The sequence below is a fragment of the Protopterus annectens genome, chromosome 3.part1 (assembly GCF_019279795.1).
Source record: "Protopterus annectens isolate FY-2018-M chromosome 3.part1, PAN1.0, whole genome shotgun sequence".
Taxonomy (NCBI): Eukaryota; Metazoa; Chordata; order Ceratodontiformes; family Protopteridae; genus Protopterus; species Protopterus annectens.
Window position 1 is genome coordinate 917,941,636 of NC_056732.1, and position 23,731 is coordinate 917,965,366.

Here is a 23,731-nt window from a genome sequence, read left to right on the forward strand (position 1 = left end):
ACATATTCTTGCAAACTAATGCCATTCTGGAAGGGGAGCTGCAGACACTTGCTGCTGGGTCTGTGTAACTGGTTCAGCACCTTGGTACAGTAGTGGCAGAGGATCCCATACTTTTACATTCATCGATGAGACAGTATGGCCTTATCTTGCTGTGGCAATACCTCACAGCTGTATAGATTCACACAGTTTACCCAGAGGCAGGGGTCATAAGTCAGGACATAACCCCTATTGTGGTTTATGAGGAGGTTTGTAGCAACCAATTCTTGTGTTTGCAACTAGGGATAGTATGTGCATACGGCTGTTTGGACTTCGCACACTCCATGCTGCCCATGCTCCCACCCCCCTCTATTATTCTATCCTCTTCCATACATTATGCAAACATTCTCTGATACTTTCCCTATAGTTATCACCTCACCACAGCAGTATATTGGTGTTGTTCCACAGTTCGTGCAGTGGGACATGGTGGACATGTTACTGTGGTATGTCCACATGGCCTTGCATATGGGTTCTGTGGACTGTGTTATGTTGTTATTTGTGAGTCCATGACATAACATACATTGGCAGTACAGGTGTGACACAGGCCTTTGGCAGTGGACTGTAGGCCATTTGATAGTGATGCAGGCCAGCTGTAGCAGGCCATTGCATTCTGTCAGTCCTACAGTCCCAGACTGCAATACAGTATATTCCCCTGGGGTGACAGGGTAGGTGTGTTAGGTGTTCATGCCAATACTTTCTGTCAGTATTGATCCAGTGATGTGGATGCTGGCAGTGTGCTGTTTACAGCTACAGACACACCTGCATGGGACACCTGAACTGCATGCTGCATTCTTTCACTATTGCCATACACAGGTGGGGGTCATATTTTACCCATTCCCAACAGCAGGGATAAGACTGGAGAGGTACTTGTGGGTGGTGGTTGGGTGAGCTGGGTGCATGTGTACTATGGACACTACTTGCATCTGACTCACAGATATGAATGGGGCATTCCACTTATGCTGGCTTGTGCAGGGACATCAGCTGTTTTTCAATACATCATTCCTATGACCTTTGTGGTCTGCAAGTGTTTGGCCAGATGACATCGGTATTCCCTACTACAAACCCAAATAATGTGCTGCAAATCTGTATGTACAATTCCAAGGGTGTGTTCATTTAATGGTTACACATTATACACCGTCTATCTGGGGTACTTTCCCCTGTGTACTGCTTGTATATCTGGCCCAACAGTCATACCATGTCCATCTTTCAGATGGTCACACATATTACTTCCATACATTTACAATGGCTTACTGCTAGAATGCGTTATACTGGGGAGCATTGTGTTTGGCACTACATTTGTGAGAACTTGGCCCTGTCATTGGCTGTACTGGGCAATGGCCACCAGGACAAACCTCACCATGCATACATACTAACCACTCTGGCACAATATAAAACACACACCAACCTAACACATGCATACCTGCATATTGTACAAATGCTACAATCTATCCTGCTACCTTGGCCACCTCAGGTAATCTGTGTTCCACTGATATTACACCTACATGTTACTACATTTCTACATAGGATTGGGGGGGGCACACCTGACTGTTACTACATGTCTACATTGGATTTGGGGGGGTGCACCAGACAGTTCCTACATGTCTCCATAGGAATGGGAGGGGGGCACATCTGGCTGTTACTAAATTTCTACATAGGATTGGGGTGGCACACCTCTGTGTTACTACGTGTCTACATAGGACTGGAGGGGGCACACCTGATGGTTACTACATTTCTACATAGGATTGTGGGGGGCACACCTGTGTGTCAGTGTGTGTCTACATAGGAATGGGGGGCACACTTGACTGTTACTACATGTCTAAATAGGATTGGGTGGCACACCTGACTGTTACTACATGCCTACATCGGATTGGGGGCCCCCACCTGTGTGTTACTACATGTCTACATAGGAATGGGGGAGCACACCTGACTGTTACTACATTTATACATAGGATTGGGGAGGGCACACCTGACTGCTGCTACATGTCTGCATTGGATTGGGGGGCACATCTGACTGTTACTACATTTCTACATAGGATTGGGGGGCACACCTGACACTTGTACACATTTGCTATGACTGTACTGGCATGTCAGGTACTCCATTTCATTCTGTATTCAACCTATCATGCTGCCTAGAGGCATATCAGTGTACTACAAGTCTTAGGTTTGATTGACCTACATATCAGTTTCTTACCCTTCAGAACTAACATCCCACTGCCTGACCTGTTGTAGTCTGTCTGTGTAGGCCTGGGGGAGGAGGTTACCCATTGCACAGCCTTTGTTTGTGCTTGTCTACACCTGTCCTGGTGGCTGAGACTGTTGTTGGGTATGTGAATCTCCCTGACTGGCATGTGTTTGTCATATGGACACACAAGTGGCTCAGCACATTTACTGCAGTGGGTTTTGTCACCATGTGTAGTATTGGCTACTATGGTGACACCAGTATTTGTTACAGATCTCATGCTGCCACTATAGGTGTCTACTATCTGTTTGCATCCCATTCAGCCACCCAATTCCCTTGCATGCTCACATTCATACCATAGATACAAGTAACAACACATACTACTCCATTTGGCAATTGGTAAGAAGAGTGACTTACCTTGTGGCTGTGCCAGTATTGAGGATGGAGCTGGAGAGCTGCCTATGTTGGATGCACATAGTACACTACATATACATGGCTGATCACAGGTAGTGTCATATTTGCCACCCTTTTACTGTATGTGCGAGTCAGAGAGAGGTGTCATTCCCTGGGTCCCTACTGTGTCAGTGTATGTGCTATGTGTTGCCTCTTTGCCATGACCAGGGCATACTGGGCATGCCTCCTTCTGCCTACTGGGGCAGGCTCAGGTTGTTCCTCCTCCAAGTCACTCTGTGCCTGTTCAGGTGCTGGCGATGGTGGGGGGCTGTGTGGTCCTGCCCCGTGCTGTTCCTGCTGCAGCTGTTTCTGCAGGATCATATTGTGTAGCATGGCACATGCGATAACAATTTGAGTAGATGTAGCTGGTGAGTACTGCAAGGCTCCACCGGATGTGTCCAGGCACCGAAACCGTGACTTAATCATCCCAAACACATGCCCTATTATAATCCTGGTCTGTGCGTATGCCTCAGTATGGCATTCTTGTTTGGGTGTGTGCACATTTCTGATGGGTGTCATGAGACATGGCTCCAGTACATAACCAGCATCCCCAGCTAGGTGACCGTATGGGATGTCCCCACTGGCAAATCTCTGGTACAGCTGCATCAGATGCCAGATGTGGGAGTTGTGATAGCTTCCACGGCAGCCAGCACACACATTCATTATAATGCCCTGGGCATAGCACCCAACCTGGCAGTTGATGGAGGGGAAGCCCTTGCGGTTGATGTAGACCCTACCCCACTCATTGGGTGGTGCTTTGATGCATATGTGCATGCAGTCTATAGCACCCACTACCTCAGAGTATTCTGCTATTTGGTGGAAGAGATGCATATTGCTGGCCATCACCTCATGGGTGTTGGGGAAATATATATGCTCGCCAGCATGTGCTGACATGGCATCTAAGAATTGGTGAAGTACCCTAGATGCTGATTCCTGTGAGATCCCCATGATATCCCCAGTTGGCCTTTGGAAGGTACCTGTGGCTAGTATTCTTTAGGCCTGCGCATACCTTGGAATCCAATAGGATGGGTTCTCCTCTGTTAGTTCTGTGTGTCAGGCGTGGTCGGCACAGCTCAGCAATTTGCTGTAGAAGGTCCCTGTCCAACCTATAGCACTCCACTATCTCCATCTCATATAGCTCCTGGTAGGTTACCCTGGGTCTGTACACTCTTCTCCGTCTCCTCATTGTGGGTTGGTCGACAGCATTCTCATCCTCACCACCCTCAGTCTCTTCCACATGCTGATGTATGATAGCTGCTGCAGCCCCTATCATTTTGTTGTTTTTGTTTGTTACAATTTCCCCACTTGTATACACTGAAGGTGTAGAGTATGTTGAAAAAAACAGAGGGAAAGGTGTTTGCATTGTTTATAGTAGTTTTCTGGGCTGGGCTGGGTTGTTACCTGTGTAATTGGCTGATTCTGATACATTTCACCTGCCAGCTATGCTAGTTCTCCTTGATTACCTTCCTACTGCAGTTTTCCCTTCCCATTGCCTTCCTGTTTAAGCCCAGGGGCACGCTGCACAAACACAGTACTCAGACATGCACAGAGTTGCTATTTCCTGGTTTACCTTTTTTTTCCTTTAAAACCCGATGCGTGGCAAGCACACCCGCTTAGGCAATGTAAAGAGTGTTAGGCAGCCTCAGACACACCCACTTGCTTAGCTCTGCTAAGCTAAGGGCAAACCCGAGCCATAGGGCACCAATCCGCTTACAGTGTGTCAGCTAACTCTTAGGCTTGAACCATGCTATTCTTACACTTACACTGTTGGGTGCTGACTAGCATTGAGGGGAAATCTGGGATTCAGTATCATTCCCCTCATTTGCATAGGATTGCCTGCTAATACATAGTTACAGGTCCCACACTGAGCCTCCCCATTTAGCAACCACTATTCATTGGCCATGTTGTCTTCTGCCTGCCATTGAGTATAATGGCAAAATCGTGACTTTGGTTAGAATGCTTATTTCAGGTTATTTTTTATACTTTCTGCCCAATCTCATTTGCATGCCGCTGCCCTATGCTTAAACAGCCAAAATCAGCTAAAGAAAAATAAAAGCTATTTTTTTTATTTTTGAAACTGTTTTCCATGCCAATGGCCATATATTTGGCCATTGGCATGGTTTCCCATAATATACACACTTTATTTGGAGCTGTCATGGCTCCGTTTTGTAGTTTGCAAAATTTACTTGGTTACTAACAGAGTACATTTCTGCATACTACACTAGTCCTGCACGGCCGGCTAACAGCTTCCTGGATCACAAATTCACCTCATTTACATGTTTTTTACCTGCAAATGGGGTAATTTGCATGGAGAAGCTGCATCCATTCAGGAATAGTGCAAGGGCACTCGTGCACATCCCTGCAGCTTATTCCTGGATCTCACGGTGGCCATATTGCCTCCTGGAGTTCCTGAACTGTTCCTGCACACTGGGCAGGGCTTGCTGAATCTGGGGGAATGTTGCTTTGCCAACATTTGCCATTTTTGTTTCTATTTTCCAGATGCAAACTTAACTATGGATTTACTATATCCATCACTCAAATGCCTGATTTATTCATTTTTTTACTTAAGAGTTTCAGATTATAATTTCTCAGATAATTCACTATTCTTTGAGAAGCAGCAATCTCAGCATTAGTGTGTTTAAGTAACAACTTTTAATAGCCACTGTTTCACTATGCACTCATTACCTAGTGATCAGACTTGTATGTTTTGCTCAACAGTGTGTCAAAACATAATCACAAAGATGAATTTTCTGTCTTTAGGAACAATGTGGTGCTGGCAGATTAACCCACAACTCTGATAACTCTGCATTGCTCTGCTTAGCCTCTGCTATGTCATTTTATCATTCAGTTTGTACTGGGTCAATTAATAATTCACTGTACTATTGCAGATTTAACTCTCTCCAAACTTGTGTTGGTCTATACCTAGGCATCCTGAAAACCAAAAAGCTTACAGTCTGGGGAAATACCTGAATCTTCTTCACCTTATATATATATTTGTTTAGTACCTCTTTGGAACTCTCAGACTTTGAATCTCAAGCTTCTGGGTATTATACTGAACAGTCACCTCAAATGACCATGTGTTAAGTCATCTGTTACAAAAAAGCATTCGGATGCACCACAATTTCTGTAGGGCCAGGAACCAACTATGCAACAGCTACAGCATTTGCTTTACCTCTGCTCTATCTGCTGCATTGTTTCATAGGTTCATAGGTTCTTAGGTAGGTACAAGGTTATCAGCCCTGAGGCCTATATAAGCCTAGCCAAAAAGGTTCTCTGGCTTTTGTCACCCAAGAAAATTATTTTTCTGTGCCCCTTTCGAGCAGTGCCGCAAAAGTGATTCCCAGGCTGAATTTTCTATTTCCCATCCAGTCATCAAGATTTTTTCTTAAAGAGGGCCAATGAGGAGCTTTGCTAGACATGTAGTTTGTTCCAGAGTATGGGAAGTCTCTGGGACAGGAATCTATCCCTCCAGCATGTTCTGTTTATTGTGCTGACAAGGTTTAGGTCCCTGGAGTGTGTGGTATGGAGAGACTGGGATTTCCTTAAGTGTAGCATGTCCAACAGCTCTGGGTTTGACATAGCTTTGTATGTTAGGCAGAGATCACCTCTGAGTAGGCAATATGCGACAGAGTAGAGCTGGAGTTTTTTGAGACAGTCTGCTTATGGCATCTGTTTGAGGCTGGTAATCTTCTTAGTGAGGTATTTTTGTGGCCTTTCCAATCATTGTAGGTGTCTTGTGAGATACATGCTAAACAGGGCATTGTACTCTATAATGGGTCTGATGAGGGATGAGTAGAGAGGAACAATGACCTCCTTTTTTCTAGAGGAGAACCCTTTTTTGATGAGGTGTGCCACATAGAAGGATTTCCTGACTACAGTGGTGATGTGGTTATCAAAGGAGAAACTACTGTCCACCTGTGTCCTGAGGTCCCTTATCACACTTTTGGTGTTTAGTGAGCTACCCCCTATGTGGTAGTTCATGGGTACTGAGTTTTTCCCAAAGGAGATGACAATGCATTTCTTGACATTGAGCTTGAGGCCATGACTTTGACACCAAGCATCTGTCTCTGTGAGGCCCTTTTGTAGAATTTATACATCATTACGTGATTCTATTATGGCTCCCAGTATGCAGTCATCTGCGTACTTTGTTAGCCAAAGACCTTCTGTGTTAGCCTGCACTTCAGATAAGTTGATGCCGAAGAGGAGAGGACCCAGGATGGAACCCTGTAGTACTCCACTGGTCTGAAGTCGGACTTGGAGTCAGCTACTTTTACTGTGTGGGTTCTGTCAGTGAGCCAGTAGGCCACCCATCTTGTGACATAGGGATTTATGCCCAGTTTAGTGAGTTTATCTATAATTCCAGAGTAGGGGATGGTATCGAAAGCCTTGTCGAAGTCAAGATCAGCTGTGTGCACTAACTTGCCCTCATCTACGGTTCTGGTGACTGCTTCAAAGAAGTTAATCAGGTTTAGTAGACATGATCTACCTTTTACAAACCCAGACTGAGTGGGTTCCAGGGTTTGGAGGTTACCTATGTCTTTGTTTATAAGCTTCAAAATAATATGTTCCATGGCCTTAAAGACCAGACTTGTCAGGCTAATGGGGCAGTAGTTTCTGGGGTCCGTGGTCGCACCCCCTTTGTGGAGTGTGATAACTGTCACTGTGTGCCATTCAGAAGGCACATAGCCTGTGGTGAGGTTATGATTGAACGTGGTACTTAGGTGGGGATCCAGTTTGTTTCCTTGCTCTAAGTTTCTGAAAAATGCTACAATGAAATCTGACCTAACCTGTAACAGTGCATCTAACCTATCTTCCTGCTTTCACTTCTACAGGACATAGGAACAAATGAAGAATAATAGGAATGTGATCACAATGACTGTAAGTTGCCTACTGATATACACATTTAAAAGTTTAGCATCCCTCCTATTAATTCCTAAGCAGGCTTACCTGGCTATAATTATATAACCATGATGAAACTCAGTCATATAACAGGTGCTCACCACTATAAGCCTAACTGCATCTAAGTTATTGGCCTGGCATATTTCTTTCTTTCTCTCTTTATTTATTTTTGATTCATTAGCATTTGTTCACCATGATCTGGGCATAAAACTACCTCCTTTCAGCAGACATCCAGGGAGAAAAGCTCAAGGAAACAACACATAAAAGAATAGAAAAAACATATTTATATTAGCTAATGCAAAAATAAATAATTTAAAATCTAGTTATGCAGTATACAGATAATGATGATGATAAAAGTATGATAATGCAAAAGATTATAGTATAAAAAAGTATATTTCAATTTCAACATATGTGGCAATAAACAGAAGAAATAAGCTAATAACTGTGACAATTAACATATGCAGTGAATAGATTCAAACAATTGTGCATTGACTTGGCTTTATTGCAGCGTTGACCAAACGTTGATGCAGGAATGGTTAAGGACAGGTGAAATGAAACCAAAAGATGAAAGGATAATTATGGTGGCCCAGAAAGTAGACTACAAATAACACTGGTTTAAAATGCATTGAAAAAAAAAATGGGAGAAATAGACAAATGCAGGTTCTGTAAAAAAGAATTGGAAACAGTGTCAAATCTTTTTGCTGGGTGTCATAGAGTCATGGCAGAGGGCCTATATACTGAAAGGCTCACTAATGTGACAAGACTACCCCATAGGGGATTTTACAAGTACTACAGTATACAAGTAGTTGAAAAGCATTAGAAACATGAACCACAAAGTTCAGTGATGAAGTGTATCGATTACTAACAGTTCAAATATGGATTCAAGAAAACCTGATATATTTGTCCATGAAAAAAAGACAAAAACAGCATTGATCATTGAAATTGCTACATTCAGTTATTTCACTTCTTACATACAGTGAGAATCAGTCATAAAACACCAGAATTTGCATACAGAGACAAGAGCAATGTGGAAGAGATATCTAGGCAGTTCTAAATGTAGTAGGAGCAATGAGTCTAATAAAAAAGAATTTCTATTCGTACTTAGATATACTACCAATACATGTAACCCTGTATCATTTACAGAAGGAGGCAATTCTAGGCACATTGTGGGTGCTAAGAAGAGCACTCTTGGCTAACGGCAAACACTGAAACAATAGTAATTTCATAAACTCTAATTGTGTCCTGACTTAGGAATGGGGTCCAGTCCCATCATGGTATTAGAACCCGAAATAGTTTGAGAAATTAAAATATGGTATAAAATGATAATGAGAGTGGAATGAGAGAAATAGTAGACATATGTTTAAAAAAGACATTTCTTAGGGTGTTAAAATAAAAAGGAGATTGTAGTAGGTAACAAAGAGGCAGAGTTAGGTTATGTGGACGCTACAAAGACTAGGTTGTGGAGTATAAAGCTGGTGGTGAAGAGATGCATGGAAGTGACATAGAATACTGGGATGGGGAGAAAAGGAAAAAGATATGGAAAGAATAGGCCAACTGCATGGATTATGTGCTTAATTTTTTAAAGTTATCTGTGGACTAGTATAGTGAAAAGGGATGAAATATTGCAATGGAAAGAGTAAGTGCTTTTAAGTATGGGCAGAGTGTATCAGACAGGTGCTGAGCAAGAACATTGCCAAGAATCTAGCAGATACTTTTCAAGTTGTAGTTTGAAAGTATTCAGATTGTTAAATTGTTTAAGGTAGAGGGGAATTAAGTTCCATATTTTGGAGATGTAGGAAGGGTATGAGAAGTCATCAGCAGAGTTGTAGCTCTTAAACATTTTGACTAGCAATTTATCTGTAATCCAGAGAAATGTGTTATGAGAGCATTTTTTGATGATGTTTGTTATTGAAAAAAAAAATGGTCAGGATGGTATGATGATATTGTGTTATTTTAAGCTGTCAGAAGAAAATACAGCATGGAAGTTCTAGCCAGGAAAGTTGTCTGAGTGCTAAATAGTGGTAGAGTCTGTAGAGTATGTTGGTAGAGAATTGTGCGACTTTGCTGTAACATTGTTTGAAAAGATTTGATTGGATGGACTGTAAATTAATCTGTATGGGTGTGTCCTAGAACAGTGTTGCAAGTACATAGGTTGAAGCACTATATAAAATGAGATGGTTTATGTTTTCTTATGTCATAGACAGATTTCATGTTTTTACTGATGGCTACTCCAAGGTGCTTGGTGTTGGTGACAAGCTCAGTTTTGGTAGAATTACAGGAAGTTGTGGAGATCTGAGTTTTCTATTTCTAGAGAAGGTTTGAAGAGAAAAATATTAATTGAGATTTTTTGCAGTGATAAGAAATCGCTGGGAGATTGAGATTCATTCTTCAGTGGAAGTGAGAGGTTCTTGTGTTCAGTGCTGTAGCTGGTTTGGATATCTGGGGATGCATATGATTGTGGAGTCATCTGCATATTTGTATTATGGTTGCATGCTTGGTTGCTGTATGGAGAATATCTAAATATATTCAATAGCAGGGGATCAAGTAGGGAGCCCTGGGGCCACCAGGAGTAATTGTGAGGAAGTAGGAGGTGTCACCCTGCATTTAATTGCCTGTGGTCTATCAGTGAAGTAAATTTGGAGCTAAGCAAGTGATGGTGAGTTGATGTATAAGGAAGATAGCTTTTGGATAAGCATATTGTGGTGGACAGGGCTAAATGCTTTTGATAGATCAAGAAATACAGTTGAGACTAGGCTGCCTAAGTTTCTGCTTGGGTTTACTGTAGTGAGGAAGCTGAGGAGGAATGTGGTGGTACTCTGCAATGGTCAAAATCTTTACTAGGAGGGCAATAGAAAGTTGCAGCCAGTAATAAATTTAAGCAGTTGAATGTGAATATATTATCTGAGAATTTTAGACTTACGATACAGTACAGTTATGGGTCTATTATCTGAGAGACTGGTTGAGTTGCTACCTTTGTGGAGATGTGGGCTGAATATATATATTTTTTTTGCATAAGACTTGGACATATTTTCTTTTATGGAGAAATGAATCAGGGTAGAATTAGGATGCCCAATAGCATCTGCTGCTAATCTGAGGTATTCTGCAGGTAGGTCATCAAGTGCAAGAGTGATGGGGTTCAATTTAAGAAGCTGCCTTTTGACAGTAGAGGTGGGAATCGATGAGAGGGTTAATGATTTGTTATTGACTGAGATAAGTGGAGAGTTATGAGAGCATGTGGTGTCAGTGGAACTGGAGTTTTTCAGCTGAGAAGTTGTAGGAGAAGATGGGTTTTCCTAATCCTTGAGCTTTGCAAGTGGTCATTTACAGTTTTTTTGAAGTATGTGTTAAATTGGGCTCCTGTTCTGGTTGCATTAGTGTTCTGTGTGAGAGTTGGTTTAGTTTCTATCCCCATTTTTAGGAGCTGCTTTTTTTTGTTTGTTTTTTTTTTTAATTAATTTATTTCTTTATTTTTGATGACCAAAAAGTGTTTTATACTGCAATGATTACACTTTTCTATGTGATTATAATAATCTCTTTTGTCATTCATAAATTTGTGTTTAGTGATGTTCTCAAACTGTTGTAAGTTTGATGGACAGGTTCAGACTTGCTCTTTCTCCATGTGAACCAAGTTTTATCCCTTTATTTCCCAAGTTCTTTTGTTTGTTTGGATAGCCATGGTACTGAATTTACATTTACTCTTTTCTTTCTATCTACGGTTTGCTTATTGAAAATGCTTAAGAAAGTTTTGTTAAATAGTGATAGTGCATCATCCAGAGGGTGGAAGTATAATACTTTCTAAGGAAAAGATTGCAAGGTTAAAATACAGGTGTCTTTCTGAAAAGATGAGCAATTGTCAACATTGTACTGATGTTGTTTATTTGTGTTTCTATAGGCCTTAGTGACAAGTATAACTGGAATACCACTTAATGTGTCAGGGAATGTGCCATAATCACTGATATAATTTGACATTTTAGTCCAGTCATTGATGGATCTTCTAGTACAATAGGAAAGGTGATGAGCTGCATGAAGTTATAGAGGTTACTAGCTTTATTAGTGATACCATCACTTATAGTTTACTTTTCTATATTTAAGTTACCTGAAGTGATAGATTATTGTACTAGACTTGTGGAAACCCAGGAGAGGAATTATTCTGCTATGTTGATATTGTTTCCTGGGGGGATATAAATTACTATAACAGTCGAGTATTTATGATTATTAAGCTTTAATGTAGTTATGATAATTTCAGCATTTTTAAGCGAAAGAAGATTTTGGGGGTGTAAGGAGAGTTTGAGGGAGTTTTGATACATTATGGCCAATCCTCCTCTTTTCTTCTGCTTCTGTCTAACCTGAGCATAATGTAACTAAGAGGGAGATGCCCCCCAAAAAACCATTTCAGTCTACAGGTGCAGCTATTGTAGTAGTAAAATCCTTACAAGTAGAAAAAGAGATTCAGCCTATGTTGTCTTCGTAGCATAACAAAGGTATAAATTGCCTTTCAGCATAAAATGACTTATGTTACAGTTTAATTTCTCCAAATGTTTTGGGTTTCTAACACCATTACAAGAATTGATCCCCATCCCTAAGTCAGGGTACAGTTAGAGTTCATGAAAATAGTATTGTTTTTTTATTTGATGTTGGCTAAAATTGCCCTGCTCAGCTCTCATAATGTGCCCAGAATTGCTTCTTTCTGTAGTTCATAAGGGAATTACACATATTGTTAGCTGTTAGCACATTTAAATTTGATTACAAATTCTTTTTTATTGGTCCTGTTGCTCCTGCATCCATAAGAACTGTCTGGGTGTGCTTCTTCCACATTACTCTCATTTCCTTTTTCAGGTCCTAGTATTTTATGACTGTGTGTCTCTCTGTAAGTTTGGTGCTGTATCACTTGGTGTAGTAATTTCAATGATCACTGCTAATTTTGTCCTTTTTTCACGGACCTCTATATCAGGTTTTCTTGCATCTGTTTTTTGAATTATTGGTAATCAATGATCCCAAGTAATATAATCTTCATCATTCGTGTTTCCAATGCTTTTCAGCTTCTTCTGTATGGTACTGTTTGCAGAGTCTCAATCCAACAGTCTTGCCACTTTATTGTGCCTTTCACTATACAGGCCCTCTGCCATGAGTGTATCACACCCAGCAACAAGAAGTGCAATTGTTTCCAGTTTTGTTTTATAAAACTTGCACTTGCCTGCTTCTCTCACATTTTAATAGGCTTTGTAACCTAATGTACATGTAGTCCAGTATTCTGGTCCACCGCTATTAGCCTTTCATCTTTTTGTTTCAGTTTAACTTTCCTTAATAATTTCTGTGTCAAATCTTGATCAGCATGAGGTTGTATCTAAAGATCTTTACACTTAACACATATCTGTGGACTTTCAAATAATTACCATCTCATAAGATCATTTTCCTTATATGGATTCTTTTGTTCTTGCAATTTTTTATCTTTTGGGCAGCTATTCAGTTCCTATCTGATTTTTGTCTACATCTGGTATGACTTCAATTTCTTCTTAATTCCAAAATACTAATGCTAAACTAAGCAAAGATGTAATCTTAGAATCTTCCTCCTCATGTTTTAAGACATTCACTATTTTTAAATCTGCTTAGGTTAGCAGAAATGTATGTTGTCCTATGAATGCAGATCTACACATACAGTCTTAACATATACTGATTTTATATATCATTTGATAATCATAAAGTAGTTTTCTTGTTTTCATGTCCAATTTATTCAATACTTTTGGGGTAGTCAGTCAACCCCAACATTGTAAGTTAGAACAGGAAGAGCAAACTGATTTGTAGCTTGGACTTTATTCCTAGATATCAAAGCAGTTTTAAATATTAGGTTTAGTCTTCTGAAGTATTCCTTATTGAGCTTTATTTTCATTTGTTCATGTCTATTTTTTTGCCAGCACTTCATCCCAACTCTTTATACTCTTCTTCCTGCTCAGTTTTCTTTATATATCATCATTGTCCTTGGTTGATATTTTCTTGGTTTTGCATCTTTCTTTTTTAAATGTTGCTTTTGCACATTAATGAGGACAAAATGTCATTCTAATATAATCTGAACGTTTTGACAATTTGTAATTGTGCTTTTAGCTAATTATATGGTGAACTATACAGTTTAATTCATCCACAAAATGTAGATGCAATGCCTTTAAACAAGGTTGTTGTCTAGGAGTTAAACTGAAGCCATAACCTAATCTGTTAAGTAAACAGTTTAATTGGTTAAAGGAATGACAAAACAGTAACAGTGACAAGGAATCACACTGGAATATCTCCCTTTGAATTTTTATCCATGGGATGATAATTTATCCCTTTGTCATGGTTCTGCTACAAACTGGCTTGCCACTGTTTCATAGTCACTGCAATATAATTCATAAATATATAGTGTATCGTATACATCTGTAAGCAATACATTGTCCTCTATGGTCAAGTCAGTAAACACAACATGTAATCTCTTTGTGACCATTTATTAAGGTATTCAACAACACAACTGACATCAATATCCTAGAACACTATAAACACTGCTATAATAAATGTCAGTATGTGCTGGTTGGCATGACCAAGCCCGTTCCAGCTGAAACTCTATTGTCCAGGCACATAACCAAAGCTACTTTGTTCTTAAATTATTGATAATCCAAAAACGGCTACAACCAAGGCTGAAATGAATAAAATCTCTTTATTAAAACAAGATGAAAACTTTCAGGCAAAAAAGCCCTTCATCAGATAACGTCTCTCACAGATTCCAAGGAATTTAAATGACAAGCATCCAGTCAAAACTCAGTAAAAAGCCTACCTTTTCTTCAAGGCTGGTTTTAAAGGAACTACACCATTCAAACCCGGTGGCTTGTCAGCACCTAGTTCAATTATCCATTTCATTTCACAAAATTCAGTATGATTATTCATATCACCTCCTCGGATATTCTTAATAATAATTTGTATAACCATAAATAAAAAATAATGATCATTATTAGATTCAACATGCTGAAACAATGCATTATGAATATTTTTAAATCTGATGTCAGATATATGTTTCAATATCCTATCCTTAAGTTTGCAATTGGTTTTGCCAACATAATATGTCTTGCATACTTGGCAAACAGCAATATAAACAACATTTTCTGAATTACAGTCAGCATATGTTTTCATGGTATTACTGTGTCCAGTATCTGGATGAGTTGTTGCCCAAGATATAATTACAAGCTTTACAATGGTGGCACCTAAATGTGCCCATATGCGTAGAAACAGGTTTACGTACAGTTAAGTTGTCAGTTTAAGAAACCCTGTTGGTGTAATAATCTGCTACCATTTGATAGTATGCATCCTAGGCATACTTTATGTAACACCGCCATTGGGCAGGCTTATAGATTATCATGCCTCTGTACAGAAGACATAACATTTGATAAAGAAGCAACCCAGTTATTGCATAATTTATGTAGCAGGGGTTATGAATCTGAACACACAGTTTCAAGTATTAATAAGGTTAAAAAGAAAAGATAAAGTGCTGCCAGTCCTTGGTTTTCAAGTCAATATACTACCAACAACAGTAGTACTCGCACTGTAAAAAATTCTAACCCTAACAAGACTGCTGTATGATTAAAATACAGCAGTGATGTTGGAAGCATTTGTAATATTATCAGACATAACTGGAACATGCTCCAAACGGATTCTAAGATAGCAAATATAGTAGGGCCTCATCCCAAATTTGTTTTTAAGTGCAATAAGAATCTTAAGGACTTACTATGTAAAGAGCCAGGTTTAACTGTACGTAAACCTGTTTCTACACATATGGGCACATTTAGCTGCCACAATTGTAAAGCTTGTAATTATATCTTGGCCAACAATCAGTTTACTCATCCAGATACTGGACACAGTTATACCTTGAAAACATATGCTGATTATAATTCAGAAAATGTTGTTTGTATTGCTGCTTGCCAAGCATGCAAGGCATATTATGTTGGCAAAACCAATTGCAAACTTAAGGATAGGATATTGAAACATACATCTAACATCAAATGTAAAAATATTCATAATACATTGTTTCAGCATGTCGCATCTAATAATGGTCATTATTTTTTATTTATGGTTATACAAATTATTATTAAGAATGTCTGAGGAGGTGATATGAACAATCATGCTGAATTTTGTGAAATGAAATGGATAATTGAACTAGGTGCTGACAAGCCACTGGGTTTGAATGGTGTAGTTCCTTTAAAACCAGCCTTGAAGAAAAGGATGTTATCTGATGAAGGGCGCTCATCTAGTTTTAATAAATAAATTTTAATCATTTAAGCCTTGGTTGTAGCCGTTTTTGGATTATCAAGATTTACTTTACATTATTTGACAGTAGACCTTCTTGTACGGGTATTCTTGTGTTTCTACACTTTAGTGTATTTGTTCTTAAATTATTGACTGCTTTGTGCTTACCAACCAGCTCAAGCATAATTTGTCTTACCAAGGGCTTTAGCCACCACTCAATTTGCCAACCGTAAAGAGGCCTCTGTGTACAATCAGGGGGAATTCAAGGGGAAAAAGCCACAAGGTGGTTATCCCCACAAACAATGGTTGGGGGGGGGGGTTCCTGTGAACTGCTGCCAAAACTGCAAATGAAAGACACTCCAGCTTAAAAGTGATGCCCTACGCATTCTACCCCCAACAACTCAACCAAGGACAATAAAATTTACAGGTAATTTACCTTTGTCCTCTAGGTCTGAGTCAGTAAACACAACATGTTATGCCTTTATGGCCATTTATTAATATATTCAACAACATGACTGATTTCATTAACCAACAACATTACAGACACTGCTATAATAAATGTCAGTAAGTGCTGGTTGGTGTGATCAAATCTGCTTTGGCTGAAACTCTATTATCCATGTGCATAATTCAGGCTACCTCAGACCTAAATTATTGGCTACTTTTGGTTTACTACCAAGCTCAAGTGCAGTTTGTCTTACCAGAGGCTTTAACCACCACTCAGCTTGCCAACCAAAAGAAGCTGTCGTGTACAATCCGGGGAATTCATGGAGGAAGCTGCCAGGTGGCCTCCCACTATCATACTTTCCATGCCACTCCTCCCAAAGTGGATTCTGAATAAAACTAGCATAACAAGGTATACATTGCTTGATAATTAAACACATGCTTAAATTTATTTTCAATTGAGAAAGTAAGTTCTAAATTAAATATGTCAACACCTAAACTGTTCATGTGTGCCCTATCTAGATCATAAAAGTCTTTATCAGGACAGATTAAGTCAAAGTGCTCGATCACTTGAAACCTGATATCCTTGGCCACTTGTGACACTCTATGATTAATAAAAGCTTCTTGGTCTCTCCACTGCCACTTTACTTTTGGCTCCATGCTAATGTAGTCTGGGCATAATCTCTGTCCAGGGCAAAGACATCTCAGGACAAAGCAAATGGAGTCGGTGAATATCAGATAAAATTCTAGCTAGTAAAATCTTTTTAGGAACTGCAGTTAAATTGTTACACCATAAGTGAGGAATTATTACTTTGAGTACATTTCTAACAGCTGATAACTGCCTTGAACCTTTCAAAACTGGAGCAATAACATACCCATAAAAACAAAACAATGAACTGCACAGCAGCTATACTCTAAAGACCCATTAACTCCTGTTGGGTTTATAGCTGCTTGCTGAGCTGCTCTCCTGATGAAAGAATACCCTAAAATCTAAGTTACTATCTTTCCTCCAACATAAAATTACACTGTTATTGTCTAATGTAGGATAGGAATGCATCAGACAACCACCTACTCATTCTCTTAAGAATATTAGTAGAGTGATCTTTCTTTGCTAAATCATATGTTTGTTCAATGTGAAAGGAATATGACGTGAACCCAGGGGGTGAACAACCTTGGCAGCTGAGTGCTTTCTATAAAGTTTATTTGATTTCCATTATTGTGACAGGTCAGCTTGACACTGAGCAAAAGACTGGGCTGAGTAACCTGTCTTTAGGAGTTATTCTGTACAATAAGTCAATGAGTGGACTGGCAAGTAATCGACCCTTTACCTTTATCTAACTGTACTTGCCACCCCCTGCCTGTTTAATCAGACATGAATTTACCCTTCCCAGATTAACATCGGGTGGCACGATGCCAGGGCACTTCTATAGCCTGGGCTTGTAAAGACTCCAGGGCCATTAGCCTAGTACACACCTATGAACACAACATTCCTGTTAGTGATAATGGCTACCCAGGAAAAAGACTATTAGTTTGCTTTCCCAGAATACTGTGGCATATAAACACTTAAACAAGGCTGACCATAGAGTGAAGGAGTAAAAATCCATTAAAGAGAAATGCTTTTAGCAATTGTACGCAGATGGTGACTGCCTATATGTTTCCTGAGGTCTCTCAGCAGTTCGTTTACATTCCCTCACCCTTTCAGAACCCTTGGGATGACCCAATTGAAAGCAACAGCTGGAAACCCAAAACACATGCTAACCAGCCCAGGCCCACAAAGTGAACCTTCAAACTGCTAGGTGAGTTACACTTGTCACACCTTTGAACCAGGAATTGTAAGATCAAAGGTAGATTTCACCATTGAAGGAGCACGGACAATCCTTGAAAATAGGCCTTGGAAGAATACAAGGTTGAGGAATATGTTCTCCTAGAATTGTGAACCCATGAACTGACCAGTAGCAAGGCTACTACTCTTCTCCAATGATCCACACTTCTGGAAACCTGCTGGTTCCCAAAGGAGCTGCATCTCGGGTCAAATGATGAAGTCTAGTAAACTGAAAATGAGAAAGACAGTCATCTGTACTATTATTGCAATCAGCAACATATATACTTGAACAGATTAAATTAATTTACAAACTCAGCAGAACCAACAATCTAATCAAAGAATGGACCCACATTGCCTTGGAAGACCTTTTCTTTAGAAAATAAACCCCTGCCAAGTTGTCAGACAGAAAGAAATCCTATAGTTCTTCAGTTTGTCCTTCCATAAAAGAGTAGCTACCAAGATAGGAAAAATCTCTAAGAAGGTAATAACTTTCTCCCTTTTATCAGACCATGACTGTGGCAACCTAGCAGAAAACCAGCTGCCCTGTAAATAACTCCCATGTAGTCTGGCACTGCACCCATAAAAAGTTTCAAATTGACTGACAAAATCCATGGAGACTACCAAAATGATACCCCATTAAACTGGCAAAGAAATTTAAGCTATAGATGGAGGTATTTCTTAACACAACCTCTGATATTCACCCTATGGTATTTGGGCTTACAACCTTTCAAGATGTTAGAAATGGACTGTTGAAGTTCCTTCTTGGAGAAATGACCCTACAGAAAAAAATACAACAAGCAGTGGGGCTGAATAACTTCACCTACAGGAGCTTTGCAGGCTGATACAAATTTGGTGATTATAAGCCACAGCTGGTCCAGCTTTTCATCAGAAAGTTTGAATGTAGCTTTTGGTGTGTTGATTGTTAAACCCAAGAATGTTAGTGTTTCACTTGGCCCCTCCAATTTGTCCTTAGCTAATGGAACCCCCAACTTAGAAGAGAGGTGGTTGAATCTATCCCTGCTTTACAGAGCACCCTCCTTACCCTCTTCAATTATCAAAAAATCAAGATAGTAAATGGTTATTTGTCTTTGGCTCTCTGCTGCCAGCACCAATGCATGGCTGAGATAAAAACCTTGAAGGTAGTGCAGGTAGCTGAATAACCCATTGGTACTGAAGTATCAAAAAAGAATTGGTCATCAAAATGAAAGCCTAACAGAGCCCAGTCAGCATGTCTGATGGGCAAAAGGTGAAAAGATGACTGCATGTCTAGCTTGCAAAGACAGGGTCAGAAAATTCTATAATAATGGTAGCTGCCTGCACCACAGAGGCATTGTGAACCTTAGCTTGATTCCTATCAAAGAAATCATAAACTGATAAGCCTATTGGGTACAAATAGAAGATAATTTGGAAAAACTTCCTTTCATTCTTTTTGGAGACCAAACTGATTGAAGATATTTTGAACTTGAGCCAAGGGAGTTGTGAATTGGGCCAATAATCCTACCCACTGAAATCTCCCTTAATATCAATCCAGGTACTATTGGTTCATTACCTTGATGCTGGAAAGTTTCCTAACCATTTTGGAGTCCAGTTGAGCAGATGAATCAATTGAAAATAAAAACAGTTTTAGACCCCTTGATGATAAGTTAAAGCAGCCTTACAGTCAGGGTACTTATCCAATAACTGTTCTAATTTATCTGCTTTGATTGAGGAATGCAAAGGAAAGGGTTTGGGCCTGTAGCCTTGCCAGTTGAATCTTTGCCCATGAAAAAGGTGTTTCCCACTACCCGTGGTGTCATTAGCCATATTGATTATATTGCTCTGATATAGCAAAGAAACATTTACTACAGTTTGGCTATCTTTGGACCAACATCTGGTGACTGGATGAGGCATACCTCAACTGAAACATAGGTTTAGAAATTTGCAAGCTACCCAAGAACACCTCCTGTTATTAAAGGCCCAACAAGATTTTCATACAGAGAAAGTTCCTTTCCATGGATTCAGTCTCAGAACCGATTGGTTTGTGTAGCATCTCACTTAACAATAGTTTTATTTATTTAACATTTGTTTACTGGGAAATTCTGACTGAGACATAGCCCATTTTCAGCACAGGCCCAGGGAGAAATGCTCCAATTACATATCTATGGAATGTGAGAGGAAACCGGAGCATCCAGATGAAACACATACAAATGCAGGGATGATATGCAACCCCCAAACAAAAGGCATCCCAGATGAGAATCGAACCAGAGAACCTCTTGGTGTGAGTTGACAATGCTAACTGCTGCAACACTGCACCATCACCAATATAGTGGGTGTCATTGCTCCTATGTGATTGCTGTGTCCACAGCTTTTACTTTTTTAAGCCTCTGGTCATATAATGACAGATGGAGCTCCCTCTCAAATGGTGGGCTCTCTGATGGCTGAAAACTAAGGCAGTAAAGGTAATGCCTGACTGGAATTGTTTTCAACCAAACTATGCATGAACACTACAAATCCCAAAACCCAGTTATTCCAATTCCTGGCTAGTGACTTAGCTGAGGGTCTCTTCCCAATAGCTGCTAATGCTGCCATCACGTTCTTAGCTCTGGAGTTCTCTGACCCAATAATCCTGCAGATAACTAAATCATAGACCAAATCAAAGACATCTACATATTCATATCATATATTTTTTTCTTTAACACTTGCCAGAATGTGAGCTGTGAAGTGTAAACCTGGGGATACTATGCTAGCAGAGTTGATTTGGCCAATGGGGAATACAAATGCTCAATGTTGAGATCAAGGTCTGGATCAGTTTAACTACTTTTCCTTGAGGCCTGAGGTGGGACATCAATATTCTAGGGATTAGTTATCTGAACTGATTGGAGACTGGTTAGTGCCAAACACCTGTTGAGGGGTGAGCACTACCAAAGTGCCTTCTCTGGAAGGGAATTTAAAAACTCTTTCAGGTACTCACCTGCTGATTGCCCCCTTTCCTTGCTACTGAAAATTGCAACCCCACCCCCATCATCATTACCTACCTGATCCTACACAGCATCCGATGGTGGGACTGAGATGTCTCTGGCAGTAAGGTTATCTTTTCTTGCCCTTCAGCTCAGTTTCTTGCCAGGAGTTGCTTCTGCTGAGGGTTCATCTTCTGGTGGTGGTATACCTCTTCTTTTGTTAATCACACTATGATCTAGGCTCTGGGTTGCCTCCAAGTCAAAACATAGACCCTGTGCTTCCTGTGTTATCTGTTGGAATCTGTCCCTTAGTACTTGCAGGGTAGATGACCCTGAAAAACAAATGTTCAAAATTAACAACTGTTTCAACTGACAACTGACCTTATTAGTGCCTTAAATGGCTGTACACATGATTCCTTTTGAAAAAAAAATTGTTGACTTGTGAAAGAATACTGCTCTACCTTTCTTTAATTAATGGAAAGACAACCAGGTTCACACCCAGCCATGAAATGTTGATAAGAGTCCCACTGCCTAAGAAGGCTTGCAAGATCTAGGTGCCCAGCTGCTACATAGTTCCAGAATGTCGTAAGCTCATACCTTCACAAGGAAACCTTAATAAACAATATGGCTGTCCTCTCTCCCTTAGAGAGTAGAAAACATAACCACTCCAAATTGAAAGAAACAACTGAGTCCTTACAGAACCATTTAGAATTATCTAGGACTGAGCAGTAATTTCAAACAAAGACAGCTCCCATCCCCAGTCCCTGAGAGTCATGAAGTAATCAGAAATACCTGACCTGTATATCAGGTAACCTTCTCTGAAAATGATGACCCTAACTGAGCATAAGTGATAAATCCAATTGATAAACATATTTCTAACTTCACACATGAAACCTTACAGCACTGAATATCCTAACAGCAAAAAAAACCCTGTCCAAGTAACCAAAACGTCAAATCTTCCCCATCTTTGTCCACACACAGACCAATTTATTAATCATAATTTTTTTCTCTTTTCATGCTCAATATATGCCTTATATTCACTCTGTTTTCGTTTTTGTGCCTGTACACACACACACACACACACACACACACACACACACACACACACACACACACACACACACACACACACACACACACACAAATACACACACACTCACAAATATATTTCAAAAGTTCAGAATATTGACAATGAATTGCCGAATTCAAAGTTGAGCAAATGCCAGTGTACATTCGCTCATGTGAATTCAGCATTCTGAGTGCAGATTGCACTATAGTGGGGATCAGAAAGTGTACCCCTTCCCTCACTGTAATGCAATCTCAAAGTAAGTATATTAAATTAGCAGGGGATGTGGGGAGCACAGCCCCACACATGGGGGGTGCAGGGAGGCTTGACCCCTGCATGACGGTGTTTGGAGACATCCGGAAAGGTTAGGTGTTTCGAAAACATTCGGCATTCACGGAATGTCAAATTCGTTGTGCAGCACTTTCGCTATTTTCCCCATTCAAAAATGCAGTTTCTGACCATGTGAGTTAAATATTTGTTGGGTCGCATATTTTATTTGCAACCTTCTAAAGGTAAACTATATATATATATATATATATATATATATATATATATATATATATATATATATATATAGGTCTACTTCATTTGCCCTAACTTCCGATTGCCCGACACCCATTTGCCCGAGACCAAATGACCGAAATTTCATTTGACCAACACTTCATTTGACCGACACTTCATTTAACCGACAAGTATTATTGGCAAGAAAATGGGATTTACCCCCTTCCCCACTGTAGTGTGACCCTGGAGTTAGAATATATAGTTAGGGGGGTGCCCCCCACTTACTTTTGTTTTGCTAAGCAATATTAAAGGAAAATGAAACAATATAATATGAAATTAAGTGGGGGGGCCTTTCACCCCCACACCCCACACCCCCCTAACTATATATTCCAACTCCAGGGTCGCACTACAGTGGGGAAGGGGGCATATCCCATTTTCTTGCCAATAATACTTGTCGGTCAAATGAAGTGTCGGTCAAATGAAGTGTCGGTCAAATTAAATTTTGGTCATTTGGTCTCGGGCAAGTGGGTGTCGGGCAATCGGAAGTTAGGGCAAATGAAGTAGATCTATATATATATATATATATATATATATATATATATATATATATATATATGTGTGTGTGTGTGTGTACTGCAGTGGTGGTAGCATTGTCGCCTCACAGTAAGACGTTGTCCTGTTCGATTCTCAGCTAGAGCGTCTTCTGTGTGGAGACATGCGTGAATGGGCGTACCTTCGTTGAAAGTTGTGCATCAGGGCCGGCAACTCGGCATGTAAAAATCTACTGCCAATCATTAGCGGACCGGAGTTCTGCTGTGGCGACCCCTAACCAGGAAAAGCCAAAAGACACACAAAAAAAAAAAAAAAAAAAAAAAAATATATATATATATATATATATATATATATATATAGATATAGATATATATATTTTTTTTAATTAGGAGCCCCCCCAAATAAAATGGCACAATGGACTCAACAAGCACTATAGAAATAAATCACTTGTGCTCCAAGAGTGCTAAGAATTATATATTATTGTACAAGTACATGAAAACATACATAGCATGTAACTCACAGCAGTACATTAATGGCCAAAGTCAAATCACTTAACTATAGTCACCATTACACAAGGACAAATC